General features: G+C 32.8%; 1 protein-coding gene and 1 long non-coding RNA gene across 2 annotated transcripts in view; one reads left to right on the top strand and one right to left on the bottom strand.

The window, feature by feature from the left end:
• Nucleotides 1-9,605: 9,605 nt before the first annotated feature.
• LOC117101082 overlaps nt 9,606-13,421 on the top strand; it is a 25,836-nt gene continuing 22,020 nt past the window's right edge. The window contains exon 1 of the transcript XR_004444220.1: nt 9,606-9,853. The gene's annotated coding sequence lies outside the window, so the exon portion shown is untranslated. The remainder of the gene's footprint in view (nt 9,854-13,421) is intronic.
• On the bottom strand, nt 12,324-13,421 carry LOC117101083. The gene is made up of 2 exons (XR_004444227.1): nt 13,340-13,421; nt 12,324-12,586 (listed from the first exon to the last, which is right to left on the bottom strand). It is a non-coding gene; the product is annotated as an uncharacterized LOC117101083 (long non-coding RNA).

Raw genomic sequence — 13,421 nt, 5'->3', positions numbered from 1 at the left:
GCTTAATGATTTTTAAATACTTGAGCGGAATTTTTTGCTTTGGACATTTTCAATGGCGGGTGGAGTTGCAACTAGGGGTGGGCTAGAGCCAGATACTTCACTGGAGGCTGCACTATAATAGAAGCACATGTAGCATACAGTACACTGCTCTTTACCATGTATTTATTCATTTTGTAGATAGTGCACTAGAATCAAAACTTCTATGTGCATTCAGAACAACTATTTTGGAGCCAAATATATCGAATATATTGTGAATGCGACAGGTATTTTGATTTGTAATGATCAAAAGTTGTATTACAAATAGTTCTAATTTTGTGTGATCCTTCCATAAGCTATCAAAACATGAAAGAGTAGTTTTAAAAGAAGCTCACAAACAATAATTAATTTTAATCCTAAATCATGTGTAAATCTACTGAATTTGGTGTCTCTATCACAGCTTCTGATTGGCCAAAAGACACCATGTTATTTATTGGACATGACCAGACATTAAAACTGTAGCTTTTTATTTCATAAATATGCACTCCTTTGCAAAAGTCAAGCCTAATTTCAGCAAAAAAATGGCTTTTTAAAAGAATATATTGATCAAATGTGCACAATTCTAATACCATTGCCTATAGGCTATCAAATCCTGTACAGTAATGCAGTTTTCCTTCCTATTGCCTAGTTTTGTTTTTGTATGGTTAATAATTGTTATATTGTTTTGGTATTGTTTATATCATTGATTATAATCAATATTAAATGTGTTTGTATTGTTTTTACAAGATGTATTTTTCATACGAAAAAGAATATTGTTTTTGAAGGTTTAATTTGTTATATGGTCACACAGGATTATATATCTCAGAATATAAAATTGCAATTTTGGTTTTAAAAGTACTGCAATGGTAACTGGATTCCAGCATGCTTCATTCCTTAACCATATTATGACCAAGTGTGTTTTTATGATAGTTAGGGTCTAAACCATATATGCTGTTAAGGGCCTAAAGCTCTGACCAGACTATCACATTTTAGTTGGCAAAAACATGTGGCACGCCTAAATATGGTCATGATGACATCACATCATGACCATATATAGGCACATCATGACTATATATGGGCATACAACAGCGTGATGGTGTGGACAGAGCTTTAAAGGTTTACTGTCTGTGATGAGTAAAAAAAGAAAATTTAGTATCTGCATGGTTAAATCAGCACTGTATTTTCAGTATCAGTAACATACAGTATATCAGTACCATATTTAGTATCTGCATGGTTAAATCAGTACCGTATTTCCTCTGGTATAAGCCCCCCTTCCCCCTCTCCTTGAACACAAAATTGGGCTGATTTTTTGGTGTGTGTGTGCTTACACCCAGGGAATTTCCCTTCCAATCAAAAGGCAATTTTTCAGCACTGCATGATTATTCAAATCATAGCCTGGGATTTTGCCTGAGGAAAGCTTGGTACATAGGGGGTAGGCCAGTGGTGGATCCAGAAGTTTGAAATAGAGGGGGGCTCAGAGGCGGATGGAGACCAACCATGGTTGACGCTGAGGTATTTATAATTATAGTATCCCCTATCCCCATCCATCTTACATCCACCACTGGGGTAGGCATATGTTAAGTGTAGTAGCTTTCACTAGAAAATTACAATGAAAAATGTTGCCATTTAACAGTTTCTAGACACATATTTAATACTGATCCTACATTGGCTGGTAATCAATTTAAGATATTTTGCATTGTAACTTTGTAAATCTGTTACTCATTAAGTTAATAACTTATTTTATTATTTCAATTGTTAAAATTATTTTTTTCATGGGTTTTTTTTTTTTTTTTTTAATTTCACCACAAACAGTATAACTTTAAATGTACTGTATATAAAGAGCCTGATTAGATTTTAGTGTATGATCAAAGATAGATTCTCAACCAGTGTCAAAATTGTTCTTGTTGGCTTGTGATTGGTCAAAGATTTCAAGGCTTCTCAGTATTACAGTACTGGGATTTCAAGAGTATGTCTTTTTTATTTTGAAATTCTTTGGCAATAAGCTTCTCAACGGTTTAAAACTAAATGTAGAATAATTTTGAATATTAAATAGAACCTGAAGTAATGTATAACTTTTGTGTCTCAAGTTTATTTGGTTATTGTGTATCATCAGTGTGGAGTAGTATCAGGTAGATGTTATACATACTGTGGGTGTTTCACAGTAAAACATTATATAGAAGGTCAATTTAAACAATTCATTTTCTTATGTTTCTGAAGATCTTTCCATAATATATACCCCTGCTTCTTAGTGAATTTTGTTGAATGGCCAAATTATTTTTAGAGTTGATTTCACAGGCCAAATATAATCTAGGCCTACCTACCTATTTTTGTAAATGTTCACTAATCTGTATTTCTGTTCTTTTTGTGGGTTTCTCCGCAGCTTTTTTTCAATTCCTCTCTTAGCGCCGGTGTCAAGTTATTTTGAACTTTAATAGACGCCTTATAAGTTTTATTGCATTATTATTATTAATAATCTCTGAGTCACAAGCAACTAGTTATGGTCTAAGGTTAAACTCCGAGCCACTGTGACCGAAGCCCCTGTTGGCCACAAAGACCTTTGAAGGTTTTGGCAATATAAAATTCTATCCTATTTTCAATTGTACTACACATAGGCGTAGATCCCGGGGGATGGGGGAATATATCCCCCCAATATTTGACAAGGGGGGATGGTCCATTGTAACATCCCCCCCCCCTAATATTTTGACTATGTATGACATAAAATGGAGCTTTACACATTTCAAAGGACTGTCACAGAAACAATTTGCACTGTCTTATGCGTTTACAAAGATGAAAATTAGCATAATGTATTAATGTAGATAATAAAATTATTTTATCTGGTACCAATCTAAGCTCTTCTTTCCTTAGATGTTAGATGTGCTTGCAAAGAGAGCCACATTTCACACTGAATGTTTATGTCAATTCCAAGAATGTTTAAGGTTATATCGGTTGATGAGGAATTTATTGATTAGGCCTATAATAGCAAATTGCATCAATTTATTTTGCAAAAACAAGGTTTCCAGCTTCAGAGGGGGGGGCACTTCCCCTGTCCGCACAAGGGCACACATTGGCGCTAACACCAGGCGCGTAACAGGGGTCTTGGGTCAGAGTGGGTATTTATTTTCCCGGTTAGTAATTTACCATACCCACCCCACCCCACTCCCCATATAGAAAACAATACGACATAGGGCTTACCTTATTTATAATATAGGCCACACACGTGTGTTTGAAACTAAATATAGGCCTAAGCATTTTCATCATGGTTTTATTTATTACAAACATATACTTTCACCATCAATACACATTGAGGCCCTTCTTTTAGGATAAAACGATCTATCTTAAATTTGTCTTTCTTGAATTTAGGACTATTATGTGTTTAAATAACTTAAAAGGATAAACCTATAAAAAGCCCTAAAAAATGCGCGCGAAGCGTGCAAAATATTTTTGTGTTTTTAATTCTAATTTCGTCGGAATTGATGAAAACTCCCTAAAATGTTCAATTTATAGGGCCGAGGAAATTGGCCTACCGTAACAAGAAATGCGCGCAAACAATTTGAGAATTTTAGGCGCTTTCAGAGGATGCATTTGTCAAGGGGTGCGGAAAGACGGATATTTTCCCCAATTGTCCCCCGGTGTTTTTAATTCTAATTTCGTTGGAATTGGTCAAAACTCCCTAAAATGTGCAATTTTTAGAGGAAATTGGCCCATGTTAACAAGAAATGCGCATGGTTTTTAGGCACTTTCAGGGGATGAAAAGGGCATTTATAAAGGGGTTGGGGAAGATTTTTCCAAGATAGATATTTTCCCCTTGTCCCCCAGTGGTTACGCCATTGGGCAGCATAGATCAAAGGAGTTATGACAGTTTTTGAAGTGGAGAAGGGGTTGCAGAGTGTTGTGAGTCTGGTCATTATGATATCTTCCTTTTTATTCTTGTCTTTATTTTTCTCTTTCTTCTCTTTTTCTTTTCCTTTTTTCTTTCCTTTTCTTTTCCTCTTCTTTCTCTTTCCCTCCCTCTCCCCTCTTTCTTTTCTCTTATTACCCAGCCCGGTACGACGGCTTGGTCAGCCCGGTAAAAACAGTCAGGGAAAGCGCCTGTTACGACACTGGCTAACACGCCAATCATCCCCCCCAATGAAAAATATTTTTCTACGCCACTGATACCTTGCTTTGGAAAAGGCTGTTAATCCTAAATACATGCCCTTTGTTTTGGATTTTTTTTTTTAAACTAGAGGTGGTATCCCAGATAGTGATGAAGTGCCCTTCAATCGAAGCCGTAAGGAAAGCGAAGTATAAATTTTTCGCCCGTGCCGCCTCCCACGTGCCACCTCCCCCGTGCCGCCGCCGCCTATTAAGAGCCAGGGATATACTGCAGAACCTATGGTGTCTTGGCAAGAGTGAAGGTGATATTATACTGGACTACCTTTGGAATTTGATCTTACTAAAATAAGACAAAGTTTCTAGATAACATTTATTAAAAATAATTTTTTTTTTTTTAAAGAACCAGTAAAATGTTGCCCAGGCTCAGTGTTCTTATTTTTCCGCCAATTTCAGACTCTAAATGTTCTTATTTTAGTTCTTATTTTACACACTTTTCAAAGTCACACCTACTACATTATGGCGTAAATATAATGTTATACCATTTTTAAATATTACGGTAATACTTTTCTGTATTTGAGTAGCTTGATTTGTTGGTTTTTATAGTTTTTTTAAATAAAAATGTCAGTTGACATTTTACATCAGCCTCAATTTGTTCTGATTTTGTTCTTATTTTTCAAGCAATTTCAGCCTCAGTGTTCTTATAAAATGTGTTCTTATAAAAAAAAAGTGTAACAGAAATTCATTTCAAACCAAACAGAAGTTAAACAGTGTCGAAAGTACCCGTACAATCTGGGTATCCTTACCCAGATCTTAAGTTTGTTAATTGGATTCTGTCGGAAACACATCATAAGACTGTGGATTGACGTATTATGGAGTTATTAATGCATTATCAGGTTAAATGAAAATATATGAAAGTGAATTCACGACCAGTATAGCAGAAGGTCAAAAAGTGATAGAATACATGTCTCTTAGAAGTGAACGTTATACCGCATAATTGCACAATTGGTATACTTGTGAAAAGGGAAAAAAAAGTCTCATACTATAGCTATCTTCCATAAATAAAACATTCCAAGTTGTTTATGTTTCAACATTCTAAAAATTCTATTCCATACCATTTAAAATACCATACTGAAAACTCAAGTATTCATAATTATTCAACCAGATTCTCCCAAAATACTAATTTTACTTAAATGACACAACTCTATTCCGTATTATATGCCCAAAATTATGGCTAAATCTTCATGATGGTTTACAAACAAAAAATTCACCATAAACAATTTAAAAAAAACTTATAAGCAGTCTTTAATTTTTATATACTGTATAAAGAATAAACATTTTCTTTAAACACATAAATGTATATTTGTTCTGATCTATCATGTTCCCTGTTCTATCATGTTATTATTATAGGCCTAAAAAAAAAAGTAAGCCGTTCTTATGTGATTTTCAGTATATCTATAATGATATGTGTAGTAGCAGACAGCAAAAACATCGTAAGAATACCACAATCCAAACTTAATACCACAGGCAAGGTCTAGTGGATTTTATTATCAAAACTCGGTATAAAACAAACATGTTTCGGCAAATCCTTCACCATCATTAGTGAAAAGATTTCTAACTTGCAATCTACTTTATAATTGGAGTGAACAACAGTAAAACATTGTATTTTAAATAAATGGGAATTGAGCCATAGCTATTAGAAACAGACACCATGACATTGCATTTTTAAGGAAATTGTAAAGAAGAAAGAATGGCATGAATAAAGATATAATGATATACATTTGATCACTTATTTTTATGTTTTATTTATAAATTATATATTTCTTTATTTTTTATTGTTTTTCTTTCTTGTTTTGCTTTTAAAATCTTAAATTAATAATACAGTTTTAAACATTGTGTAAGGGGGCTATGGCTTAAAGACAATTAGGCGAGCCAAATTAGCTTATAGCCTCCTCCACAAATTAAATCATGTGATTGCATTAATTTGTTTCTAACCCTGAATTGTATTGAATTGATTTGTGGACATAAACACTGAACATTGAACATATTACACAATTGTAGACCTAATGTAATCAGTCAGTATCATGAGCTATTGTATTCTATCCATTGATTTTCCCTCTAATTGGTTAGTCTAACTGTCACATGTTAGGAGCAGTTTATTTTGTTTTATGACAGTTCATTTGTCTTATTTACATTTATCTTTTACCACCATATATAATACGGCTTTGTGAGCACATATTTAATCTAAGTGTCTTTTACCACCATATATAATACAGCTCTGTGAGCACATATTTAAACTGTCACAAGGGCCACACAAAAAACCCTTTGAATTCTGACGACATATTGGATGTTGCTAGCGTTTCAGTCACTTCAGTAAGTTCAATACAACATTTGCCAGCTTCACAATTTACTGGGAAAGAGCATGTCTATTTAAGGTAAGACTTTTTTATACCTCGTTAAGCGAAGCTGCCGCCCGCCAATAATGATGATTTTGAATAAACCGCCTCCACAAAAAAATAGAAATTTCAGAAAGAAATAAAAGTTTTTCTTCATTTTTATTACGCCATGCTTTGAAATCTCCAAGGATAAGATATATATATTTCTTCCTAATTATTTAAATTTAAAGCATTTACCCATCTCATTACTACACTGTTTACATTCACCAATAACATTTTATTTTATTTTCTCTGGATGTTTTTGGCAAAACTATTTGCTAAAGAAGAAAACAAAATTTTATTTTTATTTTTTTCCACCCTCCTTTGACGATCTTTAAAAAAAAAAAGTTTGTGAAACAAAGTAAAAAAAAAGCCTCGCCTAATGTACAATAAAACAGAATACAAGCATACCATTGCCTTACCGCTCAGCCACTCGACTCAACAAAATCTTTTCATGGAGGCTCAATTTTTTTTTTTTTGTGTCCAATATTGAAATTTAGTAGTGTATTCTGAATTTTATATCCATGATGCAGCTTCATGTGAATGATTATGTAGCCAGTGGTAGAATGGTAGAATGGTTGTGTGTACCACATAAGTGTAGAATATTTTTATTTCTATTATTTATTTTATTCACTCTGGCAATACAATTAACAATATAAAACATTACAAATACTGTACTAAAAATCAGAAAAACACACAACATATAAAAATAATTAGGAGAGCCAAGGAGCAAAAAAAGCGGAACCACTGTCATCTTAGAGATGTGCTGCTTCCAAAAAAAAAAAATAATAATAATAATTTAATAACAAATATTAAAAATAATAATAAAATAACAATATCAATCAATTACAAATCATTAAGAATTTTTTTAACTTAACATTTGAACAAACCAAAATTAATTGATAAAACGAAATAATTTTGAATATCAGGATGGAGATTATTCCACAATCTCACAAATCTAGTTGGAATTGAAAATTTCGAAGAGTCAGTTTAATATTTTAAATGTTTATGTTAAAAGAAAAGGATGATGATTATTGATAATTAATTTACTAGAAACTAAACTCGCATGGGAGGAATAAAGTAAACAACAAATATTTAATATAGTAAAATAGTCACTTAATTTTTCAAAAGACATGAACTTCAAAGTGTCTAGTCTTCCCACACAAGATTGTTTTTGCTGAAGAATATATCGAGTGGCATTGCATTTGAATATATACTATACTCTGTATAGTGTGCTCTGCACCAGTGGCGGCTGTAGGGTATATACTCGGTGGGGTGAGGCTAAAGTTTTCAACAGGGGGAGGGGGGGCTAAGTGAGATAAGGATGACTTCGGCACACAGTGCCATCTGAGGAATTAGGCCTGAGCCAAGGGGGTAACCCACCCCCACTAATGAGGTTTCTTTTAAATAGGGACCTCTGGATGGCCGGAAACTGCACTCTCAGACTTGAGAAATACTTTAAAATGTAAAGTTGATAAAATACAATTGTTACTTTACTCTCAAATTCAACTCAATAAATGTAACGCATTTCATTTCATTAGGCATATTTTTTTTTCTTTGGGCTGACTGCCCGACGAGCTTTGGCCAGTGGGGGACTTGACCTGTCTGATGAGGGGCTTAAGCAAAAAGAAATAAACACATTAACAACAGGCAAAAAAAAAGACCAAAGAATAAATAATAAAATCATTCATAAAAAAAATGTCAATAAAAGCAAAGCAATAGTAACAATGAAGTGGAAAAGCCCCAGGCAAAAAAAAATCCCTAAGAAAAAGGTAGCCATGGTACAGTCAAAACTAGAATTTATACACCTGAAAGAAAATGAAGATGAAAATCAGACTACCTGTCTGCACTGAGAGGAGAATAATTATGGTTTTCGTAATTGTGTGCTTAAGGAATCGATTTGAACCGTTATTGCCGACATCACAGGGCATCAAGGGATCTGAAATGCAATATTCAGATGTGTTCTGGTTAGTTGACAAAATTGTATTGTACCAGGGCTATGCATCACCAGTTGCACTTCAATCAAAATCTATTATCTTTTATCATCTATTATACTACCTACATTTGTCATAACTTGAATGAACCCAAATTATTCATTGTATTTTGACACACATTTTTGCATGGACAACCTACACTTGACTGGTTTTGTCAATAAAAAGCAAAGCAAACTAAATCTCCATGATAGACTGGTAAATTACACTTCTGACATAAGCATGAAGTTTTGTTGAAATATAATTCTGAAGTTGTTTATTTTTATTTTTTTTTTATTTTGCATGGATGACATACATCACAAGAACAATCCTTACATTGACAGCCTTATGTGGATAACTATACAGTACTTCAATTATATTTTCCTACAATAGAAAGGTGCATATTGTTATAATACCGTAGAACTCTTGTAGATAAACAAGATAAACCTGTTATTTGCTATTCATCGCGATTCCAATTCTACCCTTTTTCGTACTCACAGTAACCATTCAAATCTATCCACATCACTGAGCTTCTAATGATATGTTATTATATTTCTTAAGGTAGCTAGTAAAATCAATTTTACACAATTGTTGGCTTAAACAACAATAGCTTACGATAACGGCCGGTATCGTAAGCTATACTATTATCTTGTTCATCTCCAATTGGTCAGTCTAATTGTCACACGTTGGTATGTCATCAGTTTATTCCATTTTTGTGACAGGTTTTATCTTATAATACCACGTATAATTGAGTAAGTAGATTGTTATAATTTACTGTAGAGCTCTTGGGAGGTACAGCATTGTTATGGTAACCTATTCTTTGCTGTTCATGTCAATTCCAATTCTATCCTTTTTCGTTAGGTACTCACGGTAACCATTCAATTCTATCACACGTCACTGTGCTTCTAATGATAAGTTATTTTTTGAAGTAGAAGTAAAATCAATTTTACACGATTGAACGCTTAACATTATCGGTTGGTATTGTAAGATATCCTATATTGTTCATTTCCAATTGGTTCGTTTACCTGTCACGCGCTGGCACGTGATCAGTTTATTCCATTTTTATGCAGGTAATTTATCTTATAATACCATGTATAATACAAATCTGTGAGCATATATTCAAACTCAGTGTCACAGGGAGCAACATCAAAAGAAAGAATTCTTTTGAGTTGTTATGGAATGTTTAATGAATGCAATTAATCTAGATATAAAAGTGTTTTTAAAAGAGAATGCACCCACACATCAGTACTGCATACCCAATTGTGAAAATCACAGGGGCAGCTGATCTGACGCCATATTGTTGGACGATGTACTCTCTAAGCATAACAACCTTTTGTTGAGGTAAGGCATTAATATATACTATAAGTTATTATTTTGCCAACTTCACATTTTACTGGTCAATAGCATATCTGTCTAAAATGCATTGTAACTTACTTTTGCACAGAATGCCTTTTTTTTTCATTTCTCACATATTCTTGGTCTTGTTTCAGTCATGTTGCTTATACTCCTATGCTGACCAAATGCAATTATTCTAACTGGCCATAGCTTAGATTACATGTAGATAAAAATATACTAAGGTTACCTGCATTCATGGCCTTGATTTGTTAAAAGCAAGTACATTTGAGATTAATATGCTTGCCCTCCAATCTAAAGTAAACGCACAAAATACTAAGTCATAAAAACCCTCCCAATAAACTCTACCTGGAATTTATATTTCTTGATTCCTTCCTTTTTTCGGACCCTGCTGTCAGACCACTCATCAGCAAATTTCTAGGGCCACTGTTCTAAAGTAAACCCTAGTTTGTTGACTAAACTTTATTTTTCTTGAAGTCCAATTGCACATTTATAGTGAGCTTGACCCATCTTGTATGTTTGACTTGTGAAAGAATTGCCAACTACCTAGGGCAAGGCTTTTTTATACCTTGTTTAGCAAACCCGCCGACTGCAAATATTGAGAAGGAAAAATTAATTCAACACCTTCCGCACATGGTGGGCCCCCCATTCCCCCTAACTGGATCTGCCCCTGAGGTAGGGCAAAAACATCATTCCTATTAGTAATCTTCTGACAAAACATCTTGGAAGAGTAAAATACTGTGGCAAAGACATTGGGTTTTCCGTTGATGAGCTTGTATGGTACAATTAAAGCATACAGTGAAAGGTAGACATCACACCATACCTAAAATTATACCATCACCACCGGGGAGATGTTTACATCTCCCTGATTACACCGACTGTACTGAGAGTGATTTGGCAGCACAAAAAGAATTTGGAGAATCGGGCCACCAAATTCTGTGCCACTGTTTTGTTCCATCCACTTTGGCTTGTTACGCCAGACAGGCCTTCTGTCACCCCGACGAGCTCGTCGGACCAAAGCTATGAATTTACCGAATTCGATCCAACTCGGCCACAAGTCAACTCGGCCACAAAAAATTTGGCTACAGTCAACTCGGCCACAAGCCAACTCGGCCACAAGTAAACTCGGCCACAAATCAACTCGGCCAGAGGTCAACTCGGCCACAAGTCATTTACTGGTACTACAATTTGAAGGAGTAATTCATCAAGTATAAAATACTTATTCTTTAAGTATTACTATACTTACTGTTATTATTATTGCTGTTGTCATTGTTGTTATTGTTGTTTTTATTACCGTTAGTTTTAATATTAATTATTAGTCTTAGCATTAACATTATATACGGTATTGTTCAAAGTTTTGCTGATATTATTATTACAGTACCATATAAATAATTAATAATTTTCGATTTATTATTATTATTATTATTATTATTACAGTATTATTTATTAGTCTTAGTATTATTATTTTAATAATAGTAATTTAAAAAGTTATTGTTATTGGTGTTTTATTGGTATTTTTCTCATATTATTATTATTATTATTATTGTTGTTGTTGTCACCTTTATTATCGATATTATTACCCTATTATTACTAAGTAGGCCTAGTATTTAAGTATCATTATTATTATTATTATTATTACTAATTAGTATTACTATTATTATAAAAATAAACATTATCTTTAATTTTTTTATTGTTGTATTATTGCTACTATCACCTTAAATATCGTTATTATCACTAATTAGTTATTAAAATTGATATTTAAATAATATCGTTATTATTACATTACTAGTATTATTACTATTAGTATTGTTAAAATAAATATTACTATTAATGTTGTTGTTGTTGTTGTTATCACCTTTATTATCGTCATAATGACTAATTAGTATTATTAAAGTAAATATTATTAATTTATTGTCGTTATTGTTGTTTAATATTATTGTTGAAGTAGAATGTTGTGAGTAAACAGAAGACGAACACACTAATAAATGGTTGAAATAACGTTGATTCAACGTAATATGCAAACATTGAATCTACGTTTAATTTTTGTTGTATATGAAAGTTTGCATCAACGTAAATCTCAACGTTGATTCAACGTAAAATGCCTAAAATTGTTTCAACGTCAATGTTTAACGTTAAAACAACGTCAAATGATCAATGTTGAATCAGCGTTGAGTTTTAGTTGAATATGAAAGTTTTCATCAACGTAAATTTCAACGTTAATTCAACGTAAAATGTCTAAAGCTGTTTCAACATCAATTATTTAATGTTATAATAACGTCAAACAATCAATGTTGAATCAACGTTGAATTTTGGCTGTAAATGAAAGTTTGCATCAACGTAAATTTCAACGTTGATTCAATGTAGTATGTTCAATGTTAATTTAATGTAAAATGTTCAATGTTGAGTCAATGTCAATGTTTAATCCTTTAAACTTACAAAATTCACTGAGTTCAAAATATACTTGACCATTTTTCTTTAATTGAAACTTGCAAAAAACATAAAATATTATGCATTGTACTATACAGGCATGTATAAATCAGAGTTTTTGTAATATAACAACAGCTACTATTGCACGTCCACTTAGCTTAATTAAGAATCTTTCGCGTTACAGGTTTCGGTTTTAATCAGTAAGTTTCTTGGTGATAAATTATTTGAAGCTCTACTCCTTAGCCAAGTCTTTTCTTGTCCGACCAGAGGTATTGAAGCAAGGTATCCAAGAACCTTTGTGAAAGATAAAAACAAAACAAAAATATTTGTAAAAAAGGAGACTGAAATATTATTTTAAAGTTAATTGTATGGTAAATTTTAAAAATGTAAATACTTGAATATCATGTAGATAGTTGAAACAACTGTTCTTCCCATAGCAATCTACATTGATATACTGCAAGCATTACCAATAATGATGCAAATACTGAAAAATATTCACTATGAACTACAGTAATTGCAAACATGGACAGTTAGACATTTCTCTACAGAGAGTGGCACTTAACCTAAAACACATATTCATTCAGTTTTATTACTTTTGATATGCAAAATATTAAATTGAATGTTGTGTAATAGAGTACAGTAATTGCCTAGGTCAATAATGGGTTTGAAAAAAACTTTAAGGCACATCTTTTAATAATAGAATGTGTTTTTTTACATTTAAATACATTTTTCTCAGACAGCATCATACTACGAAGTTAGGTGCCATTTATCGTTGAAGAATATTAAGCATTTTAAGATAATATTTACGATTTGACTGTCCCCAATTAATTTAAACTCAATAATCGCCTTTGTACGACTATAATAGTCGTAAAACGACGATTAAGACAAATGCTGTTTACTGTTTGTATAACTTCTTAGGTACCCAAGACTTTAATCAAGAAACAAACAGTTATTACTGTGACACAGTAGGGTAGTCACTTATTGCTGTGGGATAGTGGTATTAGCAAATGTGCAGTATATTCTTGCAAAATTTAACAATAAAAATACCTTTACTGCTTCATCATGGCTGCTCTTCCATCAGTTTTGTACCAAGAGGCAAAATAAATACACATTCAATAGTCGGTTTTTT

This window comes from Anneissia japonica, unplaced genomic scaffold (assembly GCF_011630105.1).
Source record: "Anneissia japonica isolate Jap-2015-1 unplaced genomic scaffold, ASM1163010v1 scaffold287838_len146374_cov139, whole genome shotgun sequence".
NCBI classification, from domain to species: Eukaryota; Metazoa; Echinodermata; class Crinoidea; order Comatulida; family Comatulidae; genus Anneissia; species Anneissia japonica.
The sequence above is the reverse complement of the archived record's forward strand: the minus strand, read 5'-3'. Positions and strand labels throughout refer to the sequence as shown.